General features: G+C 42.4%; 1 long non-coding RNA gene across 1 annotated transcript; it reads right to left on the bottom strand.

The window, feature by feature from the left end:
- Positions 1 to 1,252: 1,252 nt before the first annotated feature.
- On the bottom strand, positions 1,253 to 19,977 carry LOC144333985 (uncharacterized). Its single transcript, XR_013403116.1, has 2 exons — positions 19,827 to 19,977; positions 1,253 to 4,194 (listed from the first exon to the last, which is right to left on the bottom strand). It is a non-coding gene; the product is annotated as an uncharacterized LOC144333985 (long non-coding RNA).
- Positions 19,978 to 22,926: the final 2,949 nt, after the last annotated feature.

The raw sequence follows: 22,926 nt of genomic DNA, 5'->3' as shown, positions 1-22,926 counted from the left end.
AGCCTCCGCGGACGGGAAGGACCAGGAAGCGGGGACTCCAGGACGTCAGCGGCGCCGCAGCGCGGGCTCTGGGCTTCCCCTGTCCTGTAATGTGGAAAGGGCTCTCCAGGAGGGGCCGAGCCTGGGCCCACGACGCAGGCGCTCCGGGAGGATATTTAACATTGAAGAGCGAGAGGTGGTGGAGACTGCGCTCCCCAGGCCCCGGGTGCACGTAGGGGCACCGGTGCCCGGGTTCAGGAGGGTGAGGCCTTCTTGGCCAGGTAGCCTTGTTAAATCTATCTGAAAATCACAGATAACTAGGTATCAAGTCGTCACAGATCATTTTAGTATCCTGAATGAGATGGCTACGGAAAACATGAAAACATCGTTACTGGTTACGTGCATGATGCATCCAAAACATTGTTACCTGCACAGTGGCAGCACTGATATTTGTGGGCTTTTGAACGTGTGGACTGGAGTGTTAAGAGCCCTTCAGAGTTATGACAGTAGTTTGATTTGAATGTTCTTTTCTTGGCGAATAAATGCTGTACATTGAATTTACCCAGGAAACTAGGAAGGTGAACCCACACGAAGGACACAGGCCTGTGGGCTGCTCCAGGCGCCCTTAGGGCGTTGCAGGGCCTGAGCCATGCGCTTCCTGCTCAGCCTCCTGAGAGCCGTGACGGCGTCTCTGTTCTGCCTCACACTGGACCCGCTAGTTTCATATTCTTGTTATGGTTCCGAGGCTACAAGCGGTTGGATTCTGTGAGACACTCTCTGTCTTCCTCCTCCGGCTGCTTTCAAATGGGTCGTCTTTTTTTAGAACTGATTTTTTAAGCAGTGATTGATGGGGTGAGTTGTAGTGCTGTCCTGAACTGCAGAGGGAGCGCATTGAGGAACCTGGGTTTTGATGCTGTGCACATCAGCAGAGTCACCAGCCCAGGGCCCTGTCAGTCCCATTATTAAGCTCATTTCTTGCTCTTGTCATCGTTACTCAGACGCCTTAAAAAAAAAGCAAACTCCTGCTTGCCGTCACTGGCTGAGTTTGGCAAATGGGTGTTTACCCTGGAAAGAGGGGCATTTTGTCCTCTGGAACGTCTAAGGCGCCCTTTGGTGAGGTGGTCTGTTTCTGACCACTCTATCCCGTGGGCGTCCTTCCTACTTCCACCTTCCCTTTCCGAACGCCTCCGCCTCCAGGGCTTTAACTTTCCTTCTGTGTGTGTGCCACGCAGAGGTTATGACTGTTGTGCCAGTGTCCTGTTTTTTCTCTCTCTTTCTTTCTTTCTTTTTTTTTTTTTTTTTTTGCTGAGGGCCCAAAACTTGCTGCATCTCAAAAGAAGCAATTGCATCCATTTGTTCGCGATGAGCATAAACTGCTCTTTAAGGGATACTAATTGGTAAACCCGGCTGCTGTGGGTAGAAAGACAGAGGTGGCTGCGGAAGCAGGGCTCTGCCTCTTGGAAGCCTGCACAAGCTTCCTGCTTTCTTTCTTCAATATCCGCGGGTGGGTGGTGGTGGTGGTTAATTTTAATAAGCCCTGGAAACGAACAAAGCAGGAAAGTGCTAAGACATTGAGGTGTGAGATTTAAAATGACAACCAGCAGCCTCTCATTCTTCCTTCACTGAGGAAGGAAGGAACCAGTTGCCTCTTCGTTTTGGGGCTGCAGGGTATGTTTGGCAGAGACACTGGCCCTTTGTGCTGTGTGACTCATGAATTGAGATAGTTCTTTACTAAGTGTTTTGTGCAGTAGGTATGAAAATGGGGAAAGAGGGAGCACTGTCCGGGGTGGAGAGGCGTGGAGAGACGCTGTGATACATAGCGACTCCTTTTCTTCGGGGCTCCTGGTTTTCAATCTTTTTCTTCTTTTTTTCCTAACAGCTTGAAAGATGATTTTTGTGTCTTAATTAAAAGATTGAAGACTGTGGGTCAGACCCAAACTAATTCCATTGGCATCAAAGAAAAGGATTCTTTACATATTTATCTATAGGCACAATTAATTTTTTAATTTTTTGCTGAATTATCTGGTTAGTCAAATCATACATTAGAGAAGTAATATTAAAAATTAAAAAATAAAAAATGTATCTGTAAACATATCCCCCTTCCATTCCAGTCTTTGTCTCTGTGTAATTTTAGAACCTTGGGCCATGATGTACATAGAGTTTATATTCTTTTAATATCTTGCTACTTCATTGTTTTCATGTTTAATCTTTGGGTTGATGTATCACAGGTTACTTGACCGTTTCTTACAGGTGTTTGGTTTAGTTTTTTTTTCCCCTTAACGCTAATGTAAATTTGAGTGTTTGGATGGTAGTTTTAGCAGAATTTAAGGCAGAGTCTCAGTTAGGGTGATGGATCGATTTATAGTCCCTAGTTTGAGGAGGGAGGTGGCAATATGCCCTTTCTTCTAAAATTGATATGTTAAATCACAATGGACATTTACATGATTTTGAGCACTTGGGACTCCCCTGGGGTTCACTGTTATTGCACGGTCAGGGCTGGGGATCTTCTGCTGGAGAGGCCCCCAGCGTGCCCAGCGCAGGGTCCTGAGTGTGTTGCTGCAGGACAAGCTCTGGGCTTTGCCCTGCAGTGGCCGTCGCTCTGGGAAGAGCTGGCTGCTCCAGGAATGAGGCCTATGCTCTGAAGCTCACAGTCAGCAGACCAGCAAAGGTCAGCACAGATGACCTTATATGAATCATTCATTTAACAAGCATTCATGGAATACACATTCCATGCAGTTGGAACTTAGAGTGGAAGGCCATCAGTTCACTGTTGTCTCAGCAGAACTTTGTCCCTGGGTCCCTGTTGAACTTAGAGTGGAAGGCCATCTGCTCACTATTGTCTGAGCAGAGCTTGGTCCCTGGGTCCCTGTTGAACTTAAAGTGGAAGGCCATCAACTCACTGTTGTCTGAGCAGAGCTTGGTCCCTGGGTCCCTGTTGAACTTAGAGTGGAAGGCCATCAGCTCACTGTTGTCTGAGCAGAGCTTGGTCTCTGGCTCCCTGTTGTAGCCTCCGCTCCTAGGAGGTGCACGGTGAGTGTTGGGGGACCCTCCACAGGCACAATTGCTGAACAAGGACCCCTCCCAAGGGTGTCAGCCCTAGGCCCTGAGCTCTGAAGAGGAGGAAGGCATTCCTGGGGCCATCTCCCCTTCTGGATACTGAGCTCTGCACAGAGAGAAACTCTTCCACATTCACTGCAGTGAAGTTCATACTTTAGAGACTGGGGCCTGCATTCCCCAGAATTTCCATGGCCACAGGTGGTGGCTGCACCATGCGACTGGTGTCTATGTTCCCTGGAATTTCCGTGGCCATAGATGGTGGCTGTACCATGTGACTGGGGTCTGCATTCCCTGGAATTTCCGTGACTGCAGGTGGTGGCTGCACCATGCGACTGGAGTCTGTGTTCCCCAGGATTTCTGTGACCACAGGTGGTAGCTGCACCATGCGACTGGAGTCTGTGTTCCCCAGGATTTCTGTGACCACAGGTGGTAGCTGTACCATGTAACTGAGGGTCTGCGTTCCCGTGAATTTCCGTGGCCATAGGTGGTGGCTGTACCATGGGAATGAGGGTCTCTGTTCTCTGGAATTTCCATGGCCATAGGTAGTGGCTGTACCATGCGACTGGGGTCTGCGTTCTCCAGAATTTCTGTGGCTGCAGGCTGTGGCTGCACCATGCGACTGGGATATGCATTCCTCGGAATTTCCGTGGCCATATATGGTGGCTGTACCATGTGACTGAGGGTCTGCATTCCTTGGAATTTCCATGGCCATAGATAGTGGCTGTACCATGTGTCTGAGGGTCTGCGTTCTCTGGAATTTCTGTGGCTGCAGATAGTGGCTGTACCATGTGACTGAGGGTCTGCATTCCTGGAATTTCTGTGGTCGCACATGGTGGCTGTACCATACAACTGGGGTCTACAGTCCCTGGAATTTCCTTGGCCACAGGCGGTGGCTGCACCATGCATCAGGTCTTCTGTCTCAGGAGTTGGTGCCATTGTCTCTGTTATTCCCTCGCCTGACACACAGAGGCAGTTCCTGACTTTATCACTCCCAGGAAACACACAGGCATCTGTTTTGGATCCTTGTTTTATTTCCCCATCACCTTTCTCATCAAAGGGAAATTCACATCCCTCTAAAGCTGAAAATGGTGTGGGGCCCCCTGGTGGTCTTTCCGAGGCATTATCAGCAGGTAAATTAGATCATGTGGGCCAGTGTACCTGAAATGAAAACAGAAAGGTAAGTCGTGTCACTAAGCTTTGGTGGGAGATTCAGGGTCTTTGTTAGTGGCAGAATCATCCAAAGTAAGTTGTTTGTTCACTGCAGATCTAGATGGTTGGCTGTGTCAGGATTAAACTTAGCCAGTGTCGACAGAGTGTCGCTTAATCCTCACAGAAGCGTGTCAAGTACATTGAAGAATAGCTGCCAAGTTTGCTATTGTCGGGAGAGAGGCAGGTACGTCTCTCGCTTAGCCCAGTGCTGCAGGAGGCCAGGCTCACGTCAGGCTGTGCGTGTGAGTGGGTTGGATTTTTAGCACTCTGGGACGGTAAAGCACAAACATCTATTTTTAACTTGTGGGTGACCTTCTTCTGTGCTGCTTGAGTCTCTGTGGGCCTTTCTCTGTTTCCTTCCTGAGGAGTCTGTGCCAGGGTCCCAAGCGTTCTCTGGGCTGCACCTCCACGCCTGCCCAGTGAGGAGCCTCCTCCTGGTGGCTGTGGGACTGGGCTGGGCCCACACTGTCAGCATCGTCTGGGGTAAGCAAGCCCGTCCTTCCACACCTCAGTGTCCCCAGCTGTTGAACAGGGCTAATCAACTGACCGTCAGGATTAATGGGGATCAGATGCGCTCATCTCATAGCCCTGCTTGGTAAATAGCCACTTCCACTCTGTCCTCCAATGTGCTACTCTAGACTTTTTCTTTACCTCCATTTAGCCAGGTGATTCGAGGTGACAGTGACTATCAAGAGGGATGTACAGAGGAAACCAGTGGAAGAGAGCTCGAGGAGCAGACATGGGCGCAGGGAGCACAGTGCGGGGAGCACAGCTGCAGGGAGCATAGGCATGGGGAGCACAGATAGGTGTAGGGAGCATGGGCGTGGAGAGGACGGGTGCGGGGAGAACGGGTGTGGGGAGCACGGGCGTGTGAAGCACGGGTGCGGGGAGCACGGGTGCTGGGAGCACAGGGCATGGAGAGCATGTGTGTACTTGCTCTGCTCTGACAGAGGCTGCCGAGCATGTACTCTGTGCTCAGATGGGTCAGAGCCTCAGTGCCTCTTTTTAAAAAAAAAAAAAAATCTTTTTTTAAAGAAAGGACTTCTGTCTTCCTGGTGGCCCCTTTTAGTCGATACTCTTTTAAGCCTGCTTTTCCAGAGAAAAGCTAGGAAGGATGGCCTATATAGGTTCCAGTCTGGGCATATCTGGAAGAATGGGTCTTTTTTAGGTTTGAGTCTGGCGTACCTGGGGACATCTTTGAACCTCCACTCAGAGTCCCAGAACCACGTGTAGAGGCTCCCCAAATGTCTGCTGGGACTTTCCCCTCTGCTCGCGGATGATGAAGAGCAGAACCTCACCCTGCCACGACCTCTGGGGTCCTCCTTCCTGGAGGGCAGTGCCTTGGTGACCAGCGTGTGTAGGAGTCTGAGCTGGCACCTTCGGGCTATGCTGTGCAGCGGGGGCTCATGCCATGGGGCATTCTTGTGTTCTGCACCGGGACTGGTGACGTTGGGCATCCTCGTGCAGTGTGGACCACATGAGGTGCACATGAGCCAGACAGCTCCCGGAATTCGGAGCCTGGCTCTGTCTCAGGCCACCCACCTGTCTGTGGCATTTCTGAGGGATTGTGGGGACCGTATGAGTCTGTGTCCCCACCCTCACTGGCTGGACACCTGTGCCAGGCTGGAGCTTTATGTTTCACCATCCCCTGTTCCGAGTTGTGTGAATATTTATTTTCATTACCTACTCTCATGAGCTTTCCTTTTTAAAAAAAAAAAAAATCGGAGACAGACTTTGAAGTCCCCTGGCCCCACCGTTCGTGGACCTAATAGTATTGCAGAAATTATGACTTCAATTATGTATAATAACTGGGACTACTTTAAAAGTCATGTAAAGGAACAAGGTGGAGTAGCCATTTCAAGCTGTACATCATGCTGGATTCTTAAGTGAACATTATCATGCTTTCAACACATTTTCTCTTTTTATTTACTTTGGAGAATATAATGGATGCTCAGATGCTGTTGGGATTTAGTAAGAGGAAGTTATCCTTAAGAAGCTATTTAAGCAAGGGGACAGTTGGAGTAAACGTAAATTATGAACACACACCTATTCCAAAGCAGAGAAATAAAAGCATCAACTGTACTGGGGTTGAAACTTGGGTGCTAGTGTGTCTTTCCTGCCCACAGTGACTGTGGCAGTGCTGTGGGCAGGAAATTCTGGAAAGAAGACTTGGTGCCAGTGGTAATTTTTGTGACGATTCATTTGCTTTCAGCTCAAGTGACTATAGTCTTACTTGCAAATGGCTAGGTCTCTACCAATGGACCACAACACTGACAAAGGACACATGAGAAATGACCCTTGGGTTTTTAACAATTATTATTTTTAATGGACACATTATAGTACATATCCATGGGATACAGTATGATATTTCAATACATGTTTTTCGTGTGTAATTAGCAACTCAGGGTAATTAGCGTGTCCATCATCTCAAACATTTGTCATTTCTTAATGCTGGGAATATTTAAAATCCTCTCTTCTAGCTGCTTGAAAATATACAATAAATTGTAAACTATAGTCACCCTACAAGGCTATAGCACACTAACCCTTATTTTTACTATCTAGATGTAATTTTGTATCCATTAGACAACCTCTCCCTTTCTGCCTTCCCGCCACCCTTTCCTGTCTCTAGAAGCCACTGTTCTACCTTCAGAGGGTAGAATATCATTTTCCTCATAGAGATCTTTAACCTTCTTGGTTAGATTTCTTCTGAGGTATTTTTATTTTTATTTTAAATTTTTGTAGTTAAATGGGATTGCTTTCTTGATTTCTTTTTTCACTGGCTCATTGTTGGTCTATAGAAATGCTAGTGATATTTATATGTTGATTTTGTATTCTGTAACTTTACTGAATTTGTTTATCAGTTCAAAGAGATTTTTGCTGGAGTCTTTTTTTTTTTTTCAATATATAAGAGCACATTGTCTGAAAACAGATAATTAGAGTGCCTCCTTTCCACTTTGGGTGCCCTTGATTTCTTTCTCTTGCCTGACTGCTCTTGACTAGGACGTTCAGTGCTGTGTTGAATAGGAGTGGCACAAGTGGGCGTCCTTGTCTTTTACAGATCTCAGAGAAAAAGCTCTTAGTGTTTCCCCATTCCCCATTATGTTAGCTGTGGGTTTGTCACATATGGCCTTTATTGTGTTGAGGTATGTTTCCTTCAGTGCCTCGTTTGTTGAGACTTTCTATCATGAAGCAGCGTTGAATTTTATCAAATGCTTTTTCTGTATCTATCGAAATGATATTATGGTTTTTGTCCTTAATTCTGTTGATGTGATGTAGCATGATTATTGATTTGTGTTTGATGAGCAATCCTTGCATCGTGGGATAAATCCCACTTGATCATGGTGTATAATCTTTTTGATTTGCTGTTGGATTCAGTTTGTTAGTATTTTGTTGAGGATTTTTGCATCTGTGTTCATCAGGAATATTGACCTATAGTTTTCTCTTTTTATTGTGTCCTTGTCTTATTTTGGTATCAGGGTAATGCTGGTCTTGAAGAATGAACTTGGCAGAATTCCCTCCTCTTCAATACTTTTGGAATAGTTTGAGAAGAATTGAAACAAAAATGTGTAGAATTCAGCTGCGAAGTCACCTAGTTTTGGGGTTTTCTTTGTTGGGAGACTTTTTATTATTACTTAGTCATACATGTTACTCATTATTGGTCTCTTCAGGATTTCCGTTTCTTCTTGGTTCCATCTTGGTAGGTTGTACGTGTCCGGGAATTTATCCATTTCTTCTAGATTTTCCAATCTGTTGACATACAATTGTTCAAAATAGTCTGTAATGATCCCTTGTATTTCTGTAGTATCAACTATCATTCTCCTTTTCTGTTTCTAATTTTATTTCTTTGGGATTTCTTTTTGTTTGCTTAGTATGGCTAATGGTTTGTCTATTTTATTTATCTTTTCAAAAAACCAATATTTTTTTCTCCATTTTTATATTTGTTAGTTTCAAGGTTATTTAGTTCCTCTTTGATCTTTGTTATTTCTTTTCTTCTACCACTTTTGGATTTGATTTGTTCTTGTTCTTCTAGCTCATTGCAGTTCGTTGTTAGGTTGTTTATTTTAAATCTGTTTTTTAAATGTAGGAGTTCATTGTTATAAACTTTCCTCTTAATACTGCTTTTGCTTTATACCATAAACTTTGATATGTTGTGTTTCTGTTTTCATTTATTTCAAGAAATTTTTAAATTTCCTTCTTCATTTCTTCATTGACCCATTGGCTATTCAAGGGCATATTGTGTAATTTCTATGTATTTATACAGTTTTGAAAGTTCTCCTTGTTGTTGATTTTTTTTTTAATTAAACTTTGTGTTCTAGAGTACATGTGCACAATGTGCAGGTTTATTACATGTGTATTCACGTGCCAAGTTGGTATGCTGCACCCATTAACTCATCATTTACATTAGGTATATCTCCTAATGCTATCCCTCCCTCCTCCCGCCTCCCCCCTCCCCACAACAGGCCCCAGTGTGTGATGTTTCCTTTCCTGTGTCCAAGTGATCTCACTGTTCATTTCCCACCTATGAGTGAGAACTTGCGGTGTTTAGTTTTCTGTCCTTGCGATAGTTTGCTGAGAATGATGGTTTCCAGCTCCATCCATGTCCCTACAAAGGACATGAACTCATCCTTTTTTATGGCTGCATAGTATACCATGGTGTATATGTGCCACATTTTCTTAATCCAGTCTGTCATTGATGGACATTCGGATTAGTTCCAAGTCTTTGCTGCTGTGAATAGTGCCGCAATAAACATACATGTGCATGTGTCTTTATAGCAGCATGATTTATAATCCTTTGGGTATGTACCCAGTATTGGGATGGCTGAGTCAAATGGTATTTCTAGTACTAGATCCTTGAGGAATGACCACACTGTTTTCCACGATGGTTGAACTAGTGTACAGTCCCACCAACAGTGTAAAAGTGTTCCTATTTCTCCACATCCTCTCCAGCACTTGTTGTTTCCTGACTTTTTAATGATCGCCATTCTAACTGGTGTGAGATGGTATCTCATTGTGGTTTTGATTTGCATTTCTCTGATGGCGAGTGATTATTGTAGCAGGACTAGCCTCAGACAAAACATGATGGGAGGCTACATGCATCAGCTAACAGAACAAAACGTTTTACAGTGCTTTCTCAGACAATGTCTGGAATTTACAGATAACACTAGTAGTTTTGGTCAGGGGTTAATATTATTATTATTATTTTAACCACCAGGGCCAGGTGGTGGTACCAAGGTCGTCTAGCTATTTATCTTACTTCTGTTTCCTTCCAACTTTTTGTTTTCTCCCCCTTCTCCTGTCTTATAAACTAGGGAAAAGGGGAGACGGGGAAAAGTTGGGAAAGACAACAGGAGAAGTGGTGGTCTCATTCTATATTATGAGCATTTTTTCATGTCTCTATTGGCTGCATAAATGTCTTCTTTTGAGAAGTATCTGTTCCTTGTTGTTGATTTATAGCTTTATTCTGTTAGAGTCTGAGAATATCCTAGATGTTATTTCAATTTTAGAAAAAATGTATTGAGAATTCTTTTGTAGCCTAGCATGTGGTGGATTCTAGAGAATGTTCCATGTGCTGAGGAGAAGAATGTGCATTGTGTATCTGTTGGATGAAATGTTCTGTAAACGTCTGTTAGGTCCATTTGGTCTACACTGGACTTTAAATTTGATGTTTTGTTGTTATTTTTGGTCTAGATGACCTCCAGTGCTGACAGTGGGATTTTGAAGCTCCTACTATTGTTGTGTTGGTGTCTCCCTGTCTCTCTCTGTCTCTCTCTCTCTCTCTCTCTCTCTCTCTCTCTATATATATATATATATATACGCACACGTATATATATGTGTGTGTGTGTGTGTGTGTGTATTTATGTATATATAAATTTATTTGAGACAGAGTTTTGCTGTTGTTGCCTAGGCTGGAGTGCAGAGGTGCAATCTCAACTCATTGCAACCTCCACCTCCTGAGTTCAAGTGATTCTCCTGCCTCAGCCTCCCAAGTAGCTGGGATTACAGGCATGTGCCACCATACTGGGCTAATTTTTTGTATTAGTAGAGACAAGGTTTCACAATGTTGGCCAGGCTGGTCTTAAACTCCTGACCTCAGGTGATCCACTTGCCTCCACATCCCTCCCAAAATGCTGGGATTATAGGCATGAGGCACTGCGCCCGACCTCTCTTTCTATTTAGATCTACTAATATTTGCTTTATATATCTGAGTGCTTTGTTGTTGGGTGCACATATACTCGTAATTGTTATATCCTTTTGCTATTTTGATCTCTTTATTATATAATTACCTTTTTGTCTCCTTTTTACAGTTTTTGACTTAAATTGTGATTGATCTGAAATAAATATGGCTACTCTTGCTCACTTTTGATTTCCATTAATGTGGAATGTGTTTTTCCATCCCTTCACATTTAGTCTATGTGTGTCTTTGCGGCTGAACTGAGTTTTTTGTAGGCAGCATATAGTCAGTTTTTCTTGTTTTAAATTCATTCAGCCCGTCTGTATCTTTTAATTGGGAATCTTGGGATTATTTTGCTATTGATATCACAGTCCAGACATTAAGATTTTCTCACTTAAGTTGCTTTACACAAATTAATATGAAGAGGAAGTAGAGTTTTTCTTTTGTCCTTTTGAAGAGAGTGATGGATTATTATTTTCACTTCATGCAAGTGAGGGACTCACCATGCCTGTTGGGATTTTAGAATTTCTTTCCTGTTATTAGGAACAGCAATGATCTGTAATGGGTTCCTGGAATCATCCAGTGATGGTCTGAATATCTTAAAACTTTCCTTTCATGTCTCATTTTCTATTTCTCCCCTAGTAGCCATGCACCCGGGGCAGGACCTGGCCTTACATTTCTTTGGTTTCTTGATGATTTTTTAGGTTTAGTGTTTGACACAGTTAGGAGTCTGGATAAAATCAGCCCTTCTGGGAAGTGTGTAAGTCAAACAAGGACTTTCTGGTGACGTTATACAGGTTTCCCATGCCCCATGAGTACAGGAATAGCTCCCTGGGGAAGGAGAATGGGCACATGATGGCAGGGAGCCATTCTTGGATGGTCCCATCGTTCTGCAGGAATTGTCATGCAGGAAGAAGAAGCACGTGGTGACTGAGCTGGTAGTGATTCTGCTGATAGTTTTGATCGTTATGATTTGCTCCTGAAAGGTGATGTGGGATGAACTGCAATATTTAGAATGCTGACATTCCTTGAAATAAAGATATAGAAAAAGTTTTATAATTGCATGATGCCTTGTAATTTTCAGCTGCTCTCATGTGGATCCTTTTTCGTGCTTCTGAAATGCTTTCCCAGGAGAGAGCGTTGTTCTTTGTATATAGATGAGGAGCCTGGGTTTCAAATGGCTAGGAATTCAGCACACGCATTGGAATCTTTAGTTTCCTGGAACATTTTCTATTCAAGTATAGACCACATGGCCTCTAAAGGCTGGCTCATTCTTAACACCGTGATTGGTTATCCAGCCTCACGTCTGGGGTGGGTGGCAGGAACTCCACAGCCATCCTGGGTGCTCTGGGGTGGGGTGGCTGAGCTGTGGCAGCTCCTCCCAGCTGAGCAGCAAGGCTGGGGAAAGCTCATTCCATTCCCCTTGGTTCTAACAAGGTAGAGGCTTACACTGCACGTTTCCTTAGCTGGGAACCTTTAGAACTTTACATTTAAATCTAATCTGTGATCCAGGGGGTAGACACATGGGTATTCACTGTACAATTCCTACATTTTTTGTATATTTAAAATTTCTTTTTTATATGTGTCATGGACGACAAAAGAAATGAGACCCCTTTGAGTTAGCTTTTCTGTATAGCATCTTCTAGAATCAGGAGGCTGGACAGGGTTTAGTTTCATCAGAAATCTGAATCTTTCTGGTCAAGAGACGGCACTATTAAGTTCTTGGTTGTGTGGTTTCTGGGAAATTAATATTCTAAATGAGTTCCAGGAATCACCTCTGTGGGATTTCTACAGGAAAAATGAGCACTCTTGAAGCTTCGCTGTCACTAACAAGAATAATGGTGACGGTTTCTAAGCTGTCTCCAGCCAATCTTTAGTTCTTTTATGCAGAGTGCTTTTATTCCAAGTGAGGTGCCCTTCTGTTTAATAGTGACCTGCAGTTATTACAGGGATTGCAGCTGCATTTGATGGACGTGAACCTGTTCATCTCTGGCTCCCCAGCTTCGCCTCTGGGGTGCGTGGCAGGCGCTCCACAGCCATCCTGAGTGCTCTGGGGTGGGAAGTCTCTAGGGGGACTGGACAGTGCATGGACAGGACGTTCCTGTCCGACGTTCCACACTGGTGTGTGGGCGTCTCTGCCCTGTTTCCTCTGTCCGTGCATCTGTGGCATTTCCTCCGTTCGTGCATCTGTGGCCTGTTTTCTCCGTGTGTGCCTCTGTGGCACGTTTCCTCCATCCATGCGTCTGTGGTGTTTCTTCCATCCGTGCGTCAGTGGCATTTCTTTCGTCCCTGCGTCTGTGACACTTTTCCTCCCTCCATGCATCTGTGGCGCATTTCTTCCCTCCGTGCGTCTGTGGTGTTTCCTCCGTCCGTGCATCTGTGGTGTTTTCTCCGTCTGTGGATCTGTGGCGTTTCCTCTGTGAGTCTGTGGCCTGTTTTCTCCGTCCACGCTGAAGGCCGTCACTTCTCTCTAGTCACCACTTACTGATCGCTCCCTGTTGGGGTCCGTGCCGGGGGTGGTGGAGAATGAAAGAACACACAAAAGACAAAGACACACAGAGAACATGGCGGCCGCGCTCAGAGCCTCCGCCTCACTTTATTTATACTCCATAAACCCCACGTCAGCAGAAAGAATGCAATGCAAAACAAACTTTCTTTTCCCAGATGTAACCTTCTACTCAGTTCTTTGTTTCTATGCTCTTCCTTATCTGCCCGCCTTCTTGGCGCCTACGGGAGTTCATTAAAAGTTCAATTGGAGATACTGTCCTTGAGCCCTATCTATTCTCAGCATACTGTTTTCAAAGGCCCCTGCATTTCCCCCCCTTTTTTTTTTGTTTTGCCTCAATCCTAAAAAGGTAGCCCATATTTGTTCTTGTGTTTTCTTTTGTTTTCGGAGGCGACGGAGGGAGCATCGAATCACCAAAAGAAGTAGACCCAATCCAAGTGCCCAAAGCAATATACTTCCAGAGATTGTAGAAATCCATGTCTTCATCTGGGTCCATGGGTTAAAGCAAGGCGCTGACCCAGCTCCTGAAGGGTTACAGTTCCGGACAACACATGTAATTGTTGTCGAAATGCTTCGGAAATGTTCTGAGTGAGCTCTTGGATGTCCAAACTAATATTTTTATGGCCTACTAATAATTTTCGGATTACAGTCCAATTTTGAGAGATGTTAAAAGGCACAGGCGTTACACAAAATTGAGTGGAGTTCCAATCACATTGTAATGTCATCCGAGTACTGAGTACAATGAGCTGATCTCCAAGCCATGTCAATGCTTGCTCCATGTTGTCCAATCTTTCAGCAAGTTGAGAATCAATGTTTCGCTGTTGAAGCCATAACCGGTGAGATTGTTCATGCCATTGCTGCATAAATTCAGCATTTTGTATGCTTTGACGAAGAGCGAGTCCTGCTATGGCTGCAGTGGAGACGATGGCGACAAGGCTCATCACCGAGGCAATTATAAGTCCAAGGGCACGGAGGGTTCGCTGGAGAGAAGTCCAAATATAAGTCTCAAGAGGTGATGCCCCCCATGGTCGCGTAAGGTTAACAGGTAGCCAAATTTCCTTACGAGCCCTGAGGATATAAATATCCTCAGTAAAATTGTGCCACCAGGAATGATTGAGGCAAGACAAAAATGTACACGTATCTGTACAATTAACAATCCCCGTAAGATTATCCCATGTCAAATTTCCTGCTAATAATAGGTGGGGCTTACGGACACAAGCAATAATATATCAGGAGGTATTCCGATATAACTGAATATGAAAGGAGTTATTCGGGTTAGAAAGATTAAGGGGCATATTCCCCACAAAAGTGCTAATGGCATCGCCTGCAACTAACAACTTCCAAAAATAGCTCTGTACTTCAGGCCTCCTTCACGCCATACCAAGGTTTCATTACTGTTAGCAGCAATACTTTTATTTACCCAGTGTCATTTCAAAGGTATGTGACTAAATTTTGTTTGAAAATCACCGTGCACACTTCAATCAGTTATTTGCATCCCGTTGTATTCTAATAAAATCCGGGGTTTAGTTCCCCGACATTATTGTCACTCCAGCACCTCAATATTAGGAGAAACCTCTAGAATAGGACAAAAAAGTAAAGAACTAGGAATAGTTTCATTACTATATACAGTATGATTATATTAAAAACTTCTAGTTACAATAATAACAGTATTAGCAGCCACATGACTATGATTATAACGAACAGCCCAAGCTTCATGCGATTTTCGGAGACAATGAGGACTATTTCCCATACATATTGGAAGTCCTTCCACTCCAAATTGGTATGTGCTGATTATAATTGCTGTTTCCCGTTCTATGTTGTCCTTGTCCATATAGGGGGATGGCATCCAAGTAATGTTATTGGTGAAAACCTTAATTTCCGCCTCCTCTCAGGCGACTCCCTGATACAAGGGTGGAAAGGGAATATAAGTCCAATATTCATACAAAGCCTCACTAAGAGAAATAAGTCTCCCGCCGAGGCACATCTAACAAAGGAAGAAATGCATGCTGAATCCAGTTTTCTTTTCAACAGGGTTTCAATCATCTTGTAGGAAACCACTCAGGTCCACTCCCTGTAAGGACAAGAGCATAGCCCCGTCCCTGTTTTAGAACTTGCCCTTGAACATGCTTACCTTCTTCATTAGGATACCAAACCTTTAAACTGTCAGCAGGGACTATCACCGAGGGAGTTGAGGAAAGATGGGTTACGACAGCAGAGTCTTGCAATTGTCTCCATTGATTCAAAAAAATTAAGGTAAAAAGAACCTTCAAAATCTGGTTTCAAAATCTGGTTTCTGGGGGGCTCATTTCCCCCTTTTTGTTTTGTTTTAATAGTTAAGTTTTTAAAGTTAAATTTGTGCGCTCAATGATGGCTTGACCTTGACTGTTGCCGGGGATACCGGTGATATGTTGAATATTGTATTGCTGTAAGAAAACTTGTAATTTACGAGAGACATAGGCAGGGGCATTATTAGTTTTAAGTATGAGGAATGCCCATGATGGCGAAATAAGCTAAGAGATGAGTAATAACAGAAATGAGAAAAGGTATCAATGGTATGATGAACATACTTTAATCGTCTAAAAGAAGGGACACCTCGTGGATTAACCCCAGGATGGAAGGATGGAATGCTCAAAGGAGCACAGGAAGGACAAGCTCGAATAAGAGAACGAGCTTGTTTATGAGTTAAATGAAACCATCGTTGAAGGCCAGAACTATTAGTGTGATGTAGAGTATATTTTTGTTCTGCAGCATGTAGGTGGCCGATTAAAAGCAAATCAATCTGAGTATTACCATGAACTAATGGTCCAGAAAGTTGAGAATGAGAACGAAGATGAGTGATGAATAAAGGAGCTCGACGTTGGCTCAAAGTAAAGGATAACAAAGAAAATAATTTCTGAAGAGAAGAAGTAGTACAAAGAGGTAAAGTGGCCTGAGAAATATAAGAAGTAACATAAACGGCGTATTGAGAATCACTAACAATGTTACAACCAGTAGTAGGGAAATCAAGTAAGACCATGAGAATAGCAAACAATTCTCCCTATTGCACCGAGGGATAAGGATAAACTGTAACTCAAGATTGATGAAGCTTCTTGCCAAGAATCAGAAGTTGCAAGAAGATAAGTGATCTGACTACGAGTGAATTGAGAGATAATTAAGGAAGGATCTCCTCCCCAAAGTTGTCGACAGTGATGTCGTCCTTTGATGATCAGTTCAGCTAAACGATCAATATAAGTAGCCAAGCGTTTAGATATTTTATTGGACAAAAAGATCCATTTTAGTGGTCGACTAGTTTGATGAATCATTCCTGTGGGAGAAGGTAAAGTATGAAATAAACAAAAGGAAGGGCCTTTTGAAGTTGCTCTTCAACAGGCTGGAGTTCCTGTAAAGCCAAAGGAGTTAAATGCCGTGAGTTGTCCAAGTGACTGTCTCCTTCTAGAATAGAAAAAAGATGTTATAACTGATATGTTGGTATTCCTAAAACAGGACGCATCCAATTAATGTCTCCTAGAAGCTTTTGAAAATCATTTAATGTTTTTAAATGATCACGTCGAATTTGAATTTTTTGGGGTCGAATATTTTGTGCCCCCAAGGTATACCCTAAATATTGATAAGAAAATCCAGTTAAATTTTTTCTGTGGCAATATTAAGTGAGTAGAAAGAAAGCTGAGTTTGTAATGATACAAAAGCATCTTGCTGCTTTTCTCTGGTTTTAACTTTGTGGGATAAGGGCAGGATTAGGAAGACCAGGCTGTAAACTTTCCCTAGGTTTAATGTAAACATTTATAATTTTAAGACAAGACAAAGACAGGAATTCCATGCAGAAATATGTGGCTTTATATTCCTCTCGGCCATTTGTTTTTTGACTTACTCTTTTAGAGTCCTAAGTATTTCTTTAAATAATAGTCACTGTTTCACCTAAATAGGAGTGGTGGCTATGAGTTTAAAGGATTGTAGCCCATTTTGAACATCTTATTTTTGGCAGCTGAGGAAATATGAGGAATGTTTAAAAAAGCAGCAAATTGTTGTGAAAGATCTTGTTCCCAAAAATTAATATTGATAGGAACAATATAAAAATTAAAAAAAACACTTGACCTTGTTGACCTTTAGGACCGACACAGGTTAAAGGTTCTACGTCTTGATAAATCACAGAAGCAGCACCCAAGCCAGTGAGTATAACTGAAACTTGTCTTTTTTCCCATTGTATAGGCCACTAATTTAAACAAATAATAGACATATTCACCCCCGTATCAATTAACTCTTTTAAAACTATCCCATTAATGTGCAATGAACATAAGGGCTTTTGATTAGAAACTAAAGTTTCCCAAAAAACAGTTTTTTCTGTGCTACGAAACCCTCTCTATTGAGAATACGTTCCCCTGCCTCTAGGCGTATAAATTGTGAAACTTGTACCAAAATAAAAATTGTATTAGTAATATCATGTCCTTTTGGCAAAGGGCCACACACTCTAATAGCTAATTTATATACTCCTCTATTAGGAGACAAAGTATAAGGCTGAGTAATAGCTAAGTCAGCAGCGGCGCTCTGCTTAGTTGCCGCATAAAGCTGAGAAACTGGGGTAAGGTGTGGGATCCTTAAGGAGGACTTGAATTTATTCCTTAATGTTGTAGGCCATTGCTCACTGAATATTGTAGTAGACTTCTATTGTAATTGTTGGGGCCCCAAGCCTGTGGGCCCCGGCTCCCGTTTCCCAGGAGAGGAGACAGTAAATTTCCACTTTTATCAGTTTTGGAACGACATTTATTTATCCAATGTCGACCTTTACCACAATATTTGTACACCTCTGAAGGCAGCTTTCTGCCTTGAGGGATAAAAGTGTTCAATTTTTATGACATTCTTTTTTTTGAAATGTCTAGGTTTACCACACTGCAAACAAACACCTTGTTTGTTATTTCCTTTTAAGGCTTTAGACAAAGCTCCAGCAAATAATTGAGCATCATAAATAGCCCCTCCAACACTAACACAAGTTTTAATATATTTATCTAAATTGGCCCCATTGGCCTTTAACGATTTTAACAATTTTTAACAGTCAGCATAAGCATTTTTAAAAGACAATGTTTATAACACAATTTTTGAAGCAAGGCCAGCACCCACAATTTTGAAGACAGCATCCTGAAGACGGGCTACGAAATCTGAATATAGTTCATTTGTGCCCTGTAAAATCTTCACAGAGGAAAGGGAACATTTTCCTGTTATCTCTACCTTATTTCAGGCCCTTAAAAACAAAGTCTTGATTTGAGTAAAGGCAACATCATCTAAACCAGCCTGAGCATTAAGAGTAGCATATTGGTCCGTGCCTGTGAGTTGTTCCTCAGTGGGTCCAGGGGGATCACACATAACATTTTTTCTAGCCTATACATGTGCCTTGTTCATTTACCAGCTGTGCAATTGTAACCACTGAGAACGATCAAGAAAAGCCTTCCCCAAAGTCTTCCAGTCTATAGGAATTATCAAATTTTCTGATGAAAAATATCAAGAAGACCAAGGATAAAAGGAGATTGAGGTCCATAGTTAGAAATGGCAGCTTTCATTTCTTTTTAAAAATTTAATTTGTAAGGCATTAAATTGGACATTATTGCCACCATTTGAAAACTGAGCATTAGGAGCAAAAGAAGCACAAATAATTGGAAACAGATCCAGCTCCTTAAATTTTTTTTTTTAATTAAAAGTATATATAATATATAATAATAGTCATATCCCCAAATATAAAGAATCTCAACATATTAATAAGAAAAGGCAAATAACCCAACCAAAAGTAGCAGAACAAAGAAATGACAATAAACCTATATGTCTAACATCATTACTCACTAGGAAATATGTATATTAATACCAAATTGAGAATCATTACATACACAATACAATGGTTAAAATTTAAAAACACAGAAAATATCAAGAGGTAGTTAATGTATTAAGCAGCTCGAATATTCAACTTCTGTTTGGAGTGTAAATTGGTGGAACCTATGCACCCCTATAACATAACAATTTCCTAGCTGGGGTTATTAATACTATATTAATATTAATAGTTAATATTAATGTGTTTATTTATTGACTATTGAAATACTCATAATATTTTAACAAACAATAAGATATACATATACACTGGTTTTAACATATTAAACAGGTGTTTAGTATAAATTTAAAGTATGTCTGATGTGAACAGGGCTTCAACTTTGCCAAACAAAGGTAAAGATAAGGAAGCTGGGGGGTTGGAGGCACTGGAAAATCCTCTTTTAACAGGGCAGAAGGAAAAGAAACAGGGAAAGCTCGCAAAGGTGAATTAGAAGAATATATCTGTAATATTTGTTGAAGCATTTCCATAATACACTGCATGTCAGAATTTCCCTTAGAAGAAGGAAGAGCTGGCTTTTTCTCTTCTCCCCCTTTTGCTACCCCCCCCCCCATCCTCTGTTATCCTGGCACAAATGGGCTCCATTTCAGATTTATTTTATTTTTATTTTTTCCAAATCCTCAGATATCTTTCCTCCTGTGGCTACATTACCACACTCTGAATCAGTCTCAAGTAACTCTAATGTCTGAGTGATAGAGTCACACAAGGTCCACAATTTTAGAGGCATAATATCCCCTAACTGGAGAGCTCTAAGCAGAGTTTTTACTACCTGTAACCATTCTCTGCGATTCAGCTGCACTTTAGTCTGATACTGAAACCAGTAACAATGTTGTTCAACATGGGCAAACAATCACTTCAAAGTCTTTTTCTTTCACTTTTACTCCTATAGACAGCAACAGTCCTTGAAACAGCCGTAAATATTCTGAGGCCAGAGAGATGGAATTCCCCATAATGAAAGCTTAAGAAGGTTCCCCTTAACAATATCCGGGCCTTACCCGCCCCTAGGGGGGTTCCCCTTCTTGTTCTCCCCTACTCACCCGTGCTGACCCTGCTCGCTGCGCCACTTGTTGGGGTCCGTGCCGGGGGTGGTGGAGAATGAAAGAACACACAAAAGACAAAGACACACAGAGAACATGGCGGCCGCGCTCAGAGCCTCCGCCTCACTTTATTTATACTCCATAAACCCCACGTCAGCAGAAAGAATGCAATGCAAAACAAACTTTCTTTTCCCAGATGTAACCTTCTACTCAGTTCTTTGTTTCTATGCTCTTCCTTATCTGCCCGCCTTCTTGGCGCCTACGGGAGTTCATTAAAAGTTCAATTGGAGATACTGTCCTTGAGCCCTATCTATTCTCAGCATACTGTTTTCAAAGGCCCCTGCAGCTCCCTGTGTGCTGAGCCTGTGTCAGGCGTGTGGCGTGTGTCACCTGTGTGGCAGGGGTTTGCGTGACACACAGGGACACACGCTTGGGGAGCTGCAGTGATGGGGTCATAGCCACGCAGCTCAGCCCTCGGCCTGAGGGTCTTGGTGCCCACCCAGCTCTTCCCGAAGCAGCCTCAGGGCAGATCCCAGCTCTGCTTTCTCTCCTCGAGATACCTCATGAAGTAAACTAAGCAAATCGAAAGTAGGAAACAGTTGTGAAATGAAGCCTGGTTTCAGGTGTGTGTGGTCATTTCTCTTTACATGTTTACTTCACATACCCCAAACGATATACTTTCCAGCTGGTATAACAATGAATTACCAGCCATTACTGGTACAAAATTCCAGGAAGGATATTTGAGGAGGGCATAGTCTCAAAAACATGCTTAATTTTCACAGTTGTGATTTGCATGATAAAGCTGTCAGGACTGTGACCTTCTTTTGTTATCTTATTTTTATTTTTAGATCCTTGGGAGGAAGTTATTTAGTGATTACTTATAATTGTGAAAATAATGTAATGATTACAGAATCTCATTAGAATAAATATTATATTTTCTGTTCCTTATGTCAATGAAATCATCTTAATCCAGGCCGATGTTGGCAGGAATTGTCACGTTTAAAATGGGTAAGATATTTATGTGATGTGACGACCTCCCGTATTGTCTCTGGAACATATCAGAACTTTCATCTCAATTCTCACTTGTTGACACCCTACCCTGTTTTGTAATTATTCGTTTGCATCAGAATTTTGAATCCACGTACCTGAGATGACACTTACGTATGCATGTACGCATGCATGTGTGTGCATGTGTGTATGCGTGTGTATGTGCGTGTCCACGTGTCCATGTGCACGTGTATATGCATGTATGTGTGTGCATGTGTACGTGTGTATATGTATGTGTGTATATGAGTGTACGTGTATGTGCATATGCGTGTGTATGCATGTATGTGCGTATGTGTGCATGCATGTGCGCTCATGCACACACGTGTACATGTGCATGCACGTGTGCACGTGCATACACGTGTATGTGTGTATGTGTATGCACATATGTACACACGTGTGTACATGTATAGGTACGTGTATGCATGTGTATGCATCTGTGTGCACACAGATATACCTTTTCCTTTCATACAGGCTGTTTTGAGTATTGCTGTTAGGCAGTGACAATTTTCTGTTTCCTCAGTCAGAAAATGGGTAGCTCATCATTAATAAAGATGAGCATTCAACATCAGGAATAACTAAATACAAATGAAATTGTCATATTAAATAAATAAATTCCAAAACAAAGGCAATGTTCTGTACTATGTGTTCACATTGAACTTTCTTATAAAAATTGGTGTGAATGTTTCCCACTTATTGGAAATCACATGACTAGTTTAAGCCAAAACGTGGAATATTAATTAATTCTATTTTCAGATCACTTTTGCATATTTATGATTGATCTGTTCTGCTGTTCTGGAAGCTCTGAAAACCACTCTGTCTTACTCTAGCTGATGCCACGGTTGTGAGAATTCAGGGAAACAAGGTGTTTGCCAGTTTAAGTATTTTAGATCTCAAACTGCCTCTTTTCTGCATCATAAACCAGTCTTAAAGAAAGACATAGTGTGACTTGTAGTGGATTATGTCAGTTTTATTTTCTGTGGCTGAATCATCACTCTACGTTGTGAATTAATGTTATTTTTCAGATCGTCTTCATAACACAGGGAGGTTCTCCAGTGTTGAGTGCAGGTTCAGTGAAAGTACTAACACTGTTACTACGGACTTAAACAGACTTGTTTTCTGAGGTGATAACCTTGGAGTCAGGCATTCAGTGTCCGCCCATCTCTTGGTTCCGAGTTCTCGGTCCCCTCCCGCTCTCCTCCCCCTGTACCCTTACTACTGTCTTACCTTCTTTTTGACTCCTAGGCCCTCGGAAGATGGTGTGTTGGGGGCAGGTGCCTGCTGTGAAACTTTGATAACTTTGGGAGAGAACTTTTTCTTTGGAGCAAGACCCCTCTCAATAAACTTTCAGTAGCCTGAGTATCATCTGTTGTGTGAACTATTTGTGGAAAATGTTCAGCATTTTTCCTTGGATTTTGACTGATCTTTCTCCACCTGCCAGTTTCTTCTCAGTTTGCCATGTCTGTACCCTCACCAACCCGTTCCAGCCCTGGTTACGTGTAAAGTATTTGAAGCAGAGCTCTGCAGATGAGAGAGTGTGTGTCACCCCCCGAGTTCCCTTCCTGGCCTCTGAGTGTCGGTTGTGTTTTGTTCCGAGGGACGACTCTGAGGCTCCTGGCCCCTGTTTTGGAGCACCACACCGCAAAGTGGGTGTAAAATGAAAAATGGGTTTATGCTGTATTATAATTCATAGAGTAGATGATAAAAATGCTTGAATCTGAACAGCAACTGAAAATGAGGACATGGTACCAGTTTGGATGTTGGACGACTTTCTTGAAAAAAGCTTTCATCAAATTTAGAAACTGTGCATGTGCTGTTTTCTATTTCATACTTAGAATCTGTATAGTGTGTGTTGTATGAATGTGTTGTATGAGTGTGTTGTGTTGTATGTGAGTTGCATGGGTTGTATGTGTGTTGTATGTGCATATTGTGTTGAGTTGCACTTATTGTACGTTTGAGTGTTGTGTGTTGTATGAGTGTGTTGTGCGTGTATTTGTGAGTTGCATGCTTTGTATGTTGTATGAGTGTTGTGTGTTGTATGTGTGTATGTGTATGT

Source organism: Macaca mulatta, chromosome 13 (assembly GCF_049350105.2).
Source record: "Macaca mulatta isolate MMU2019108-1 chromosome 13, T2T-MMU8v2.0, whole genome shotgun sequence".
In the NCBI taxonomy this organism is placed as follows: Eukaryota; Metazoa; Chordata; class Mammalia; order Primates; family Cercopithecidae; genus Macaca; species Macaca mulatta.
Note: the sequence above shows the minus strand (reverse complement) of the source record. Positions and strands in the feature narration are given on the sequence as shown.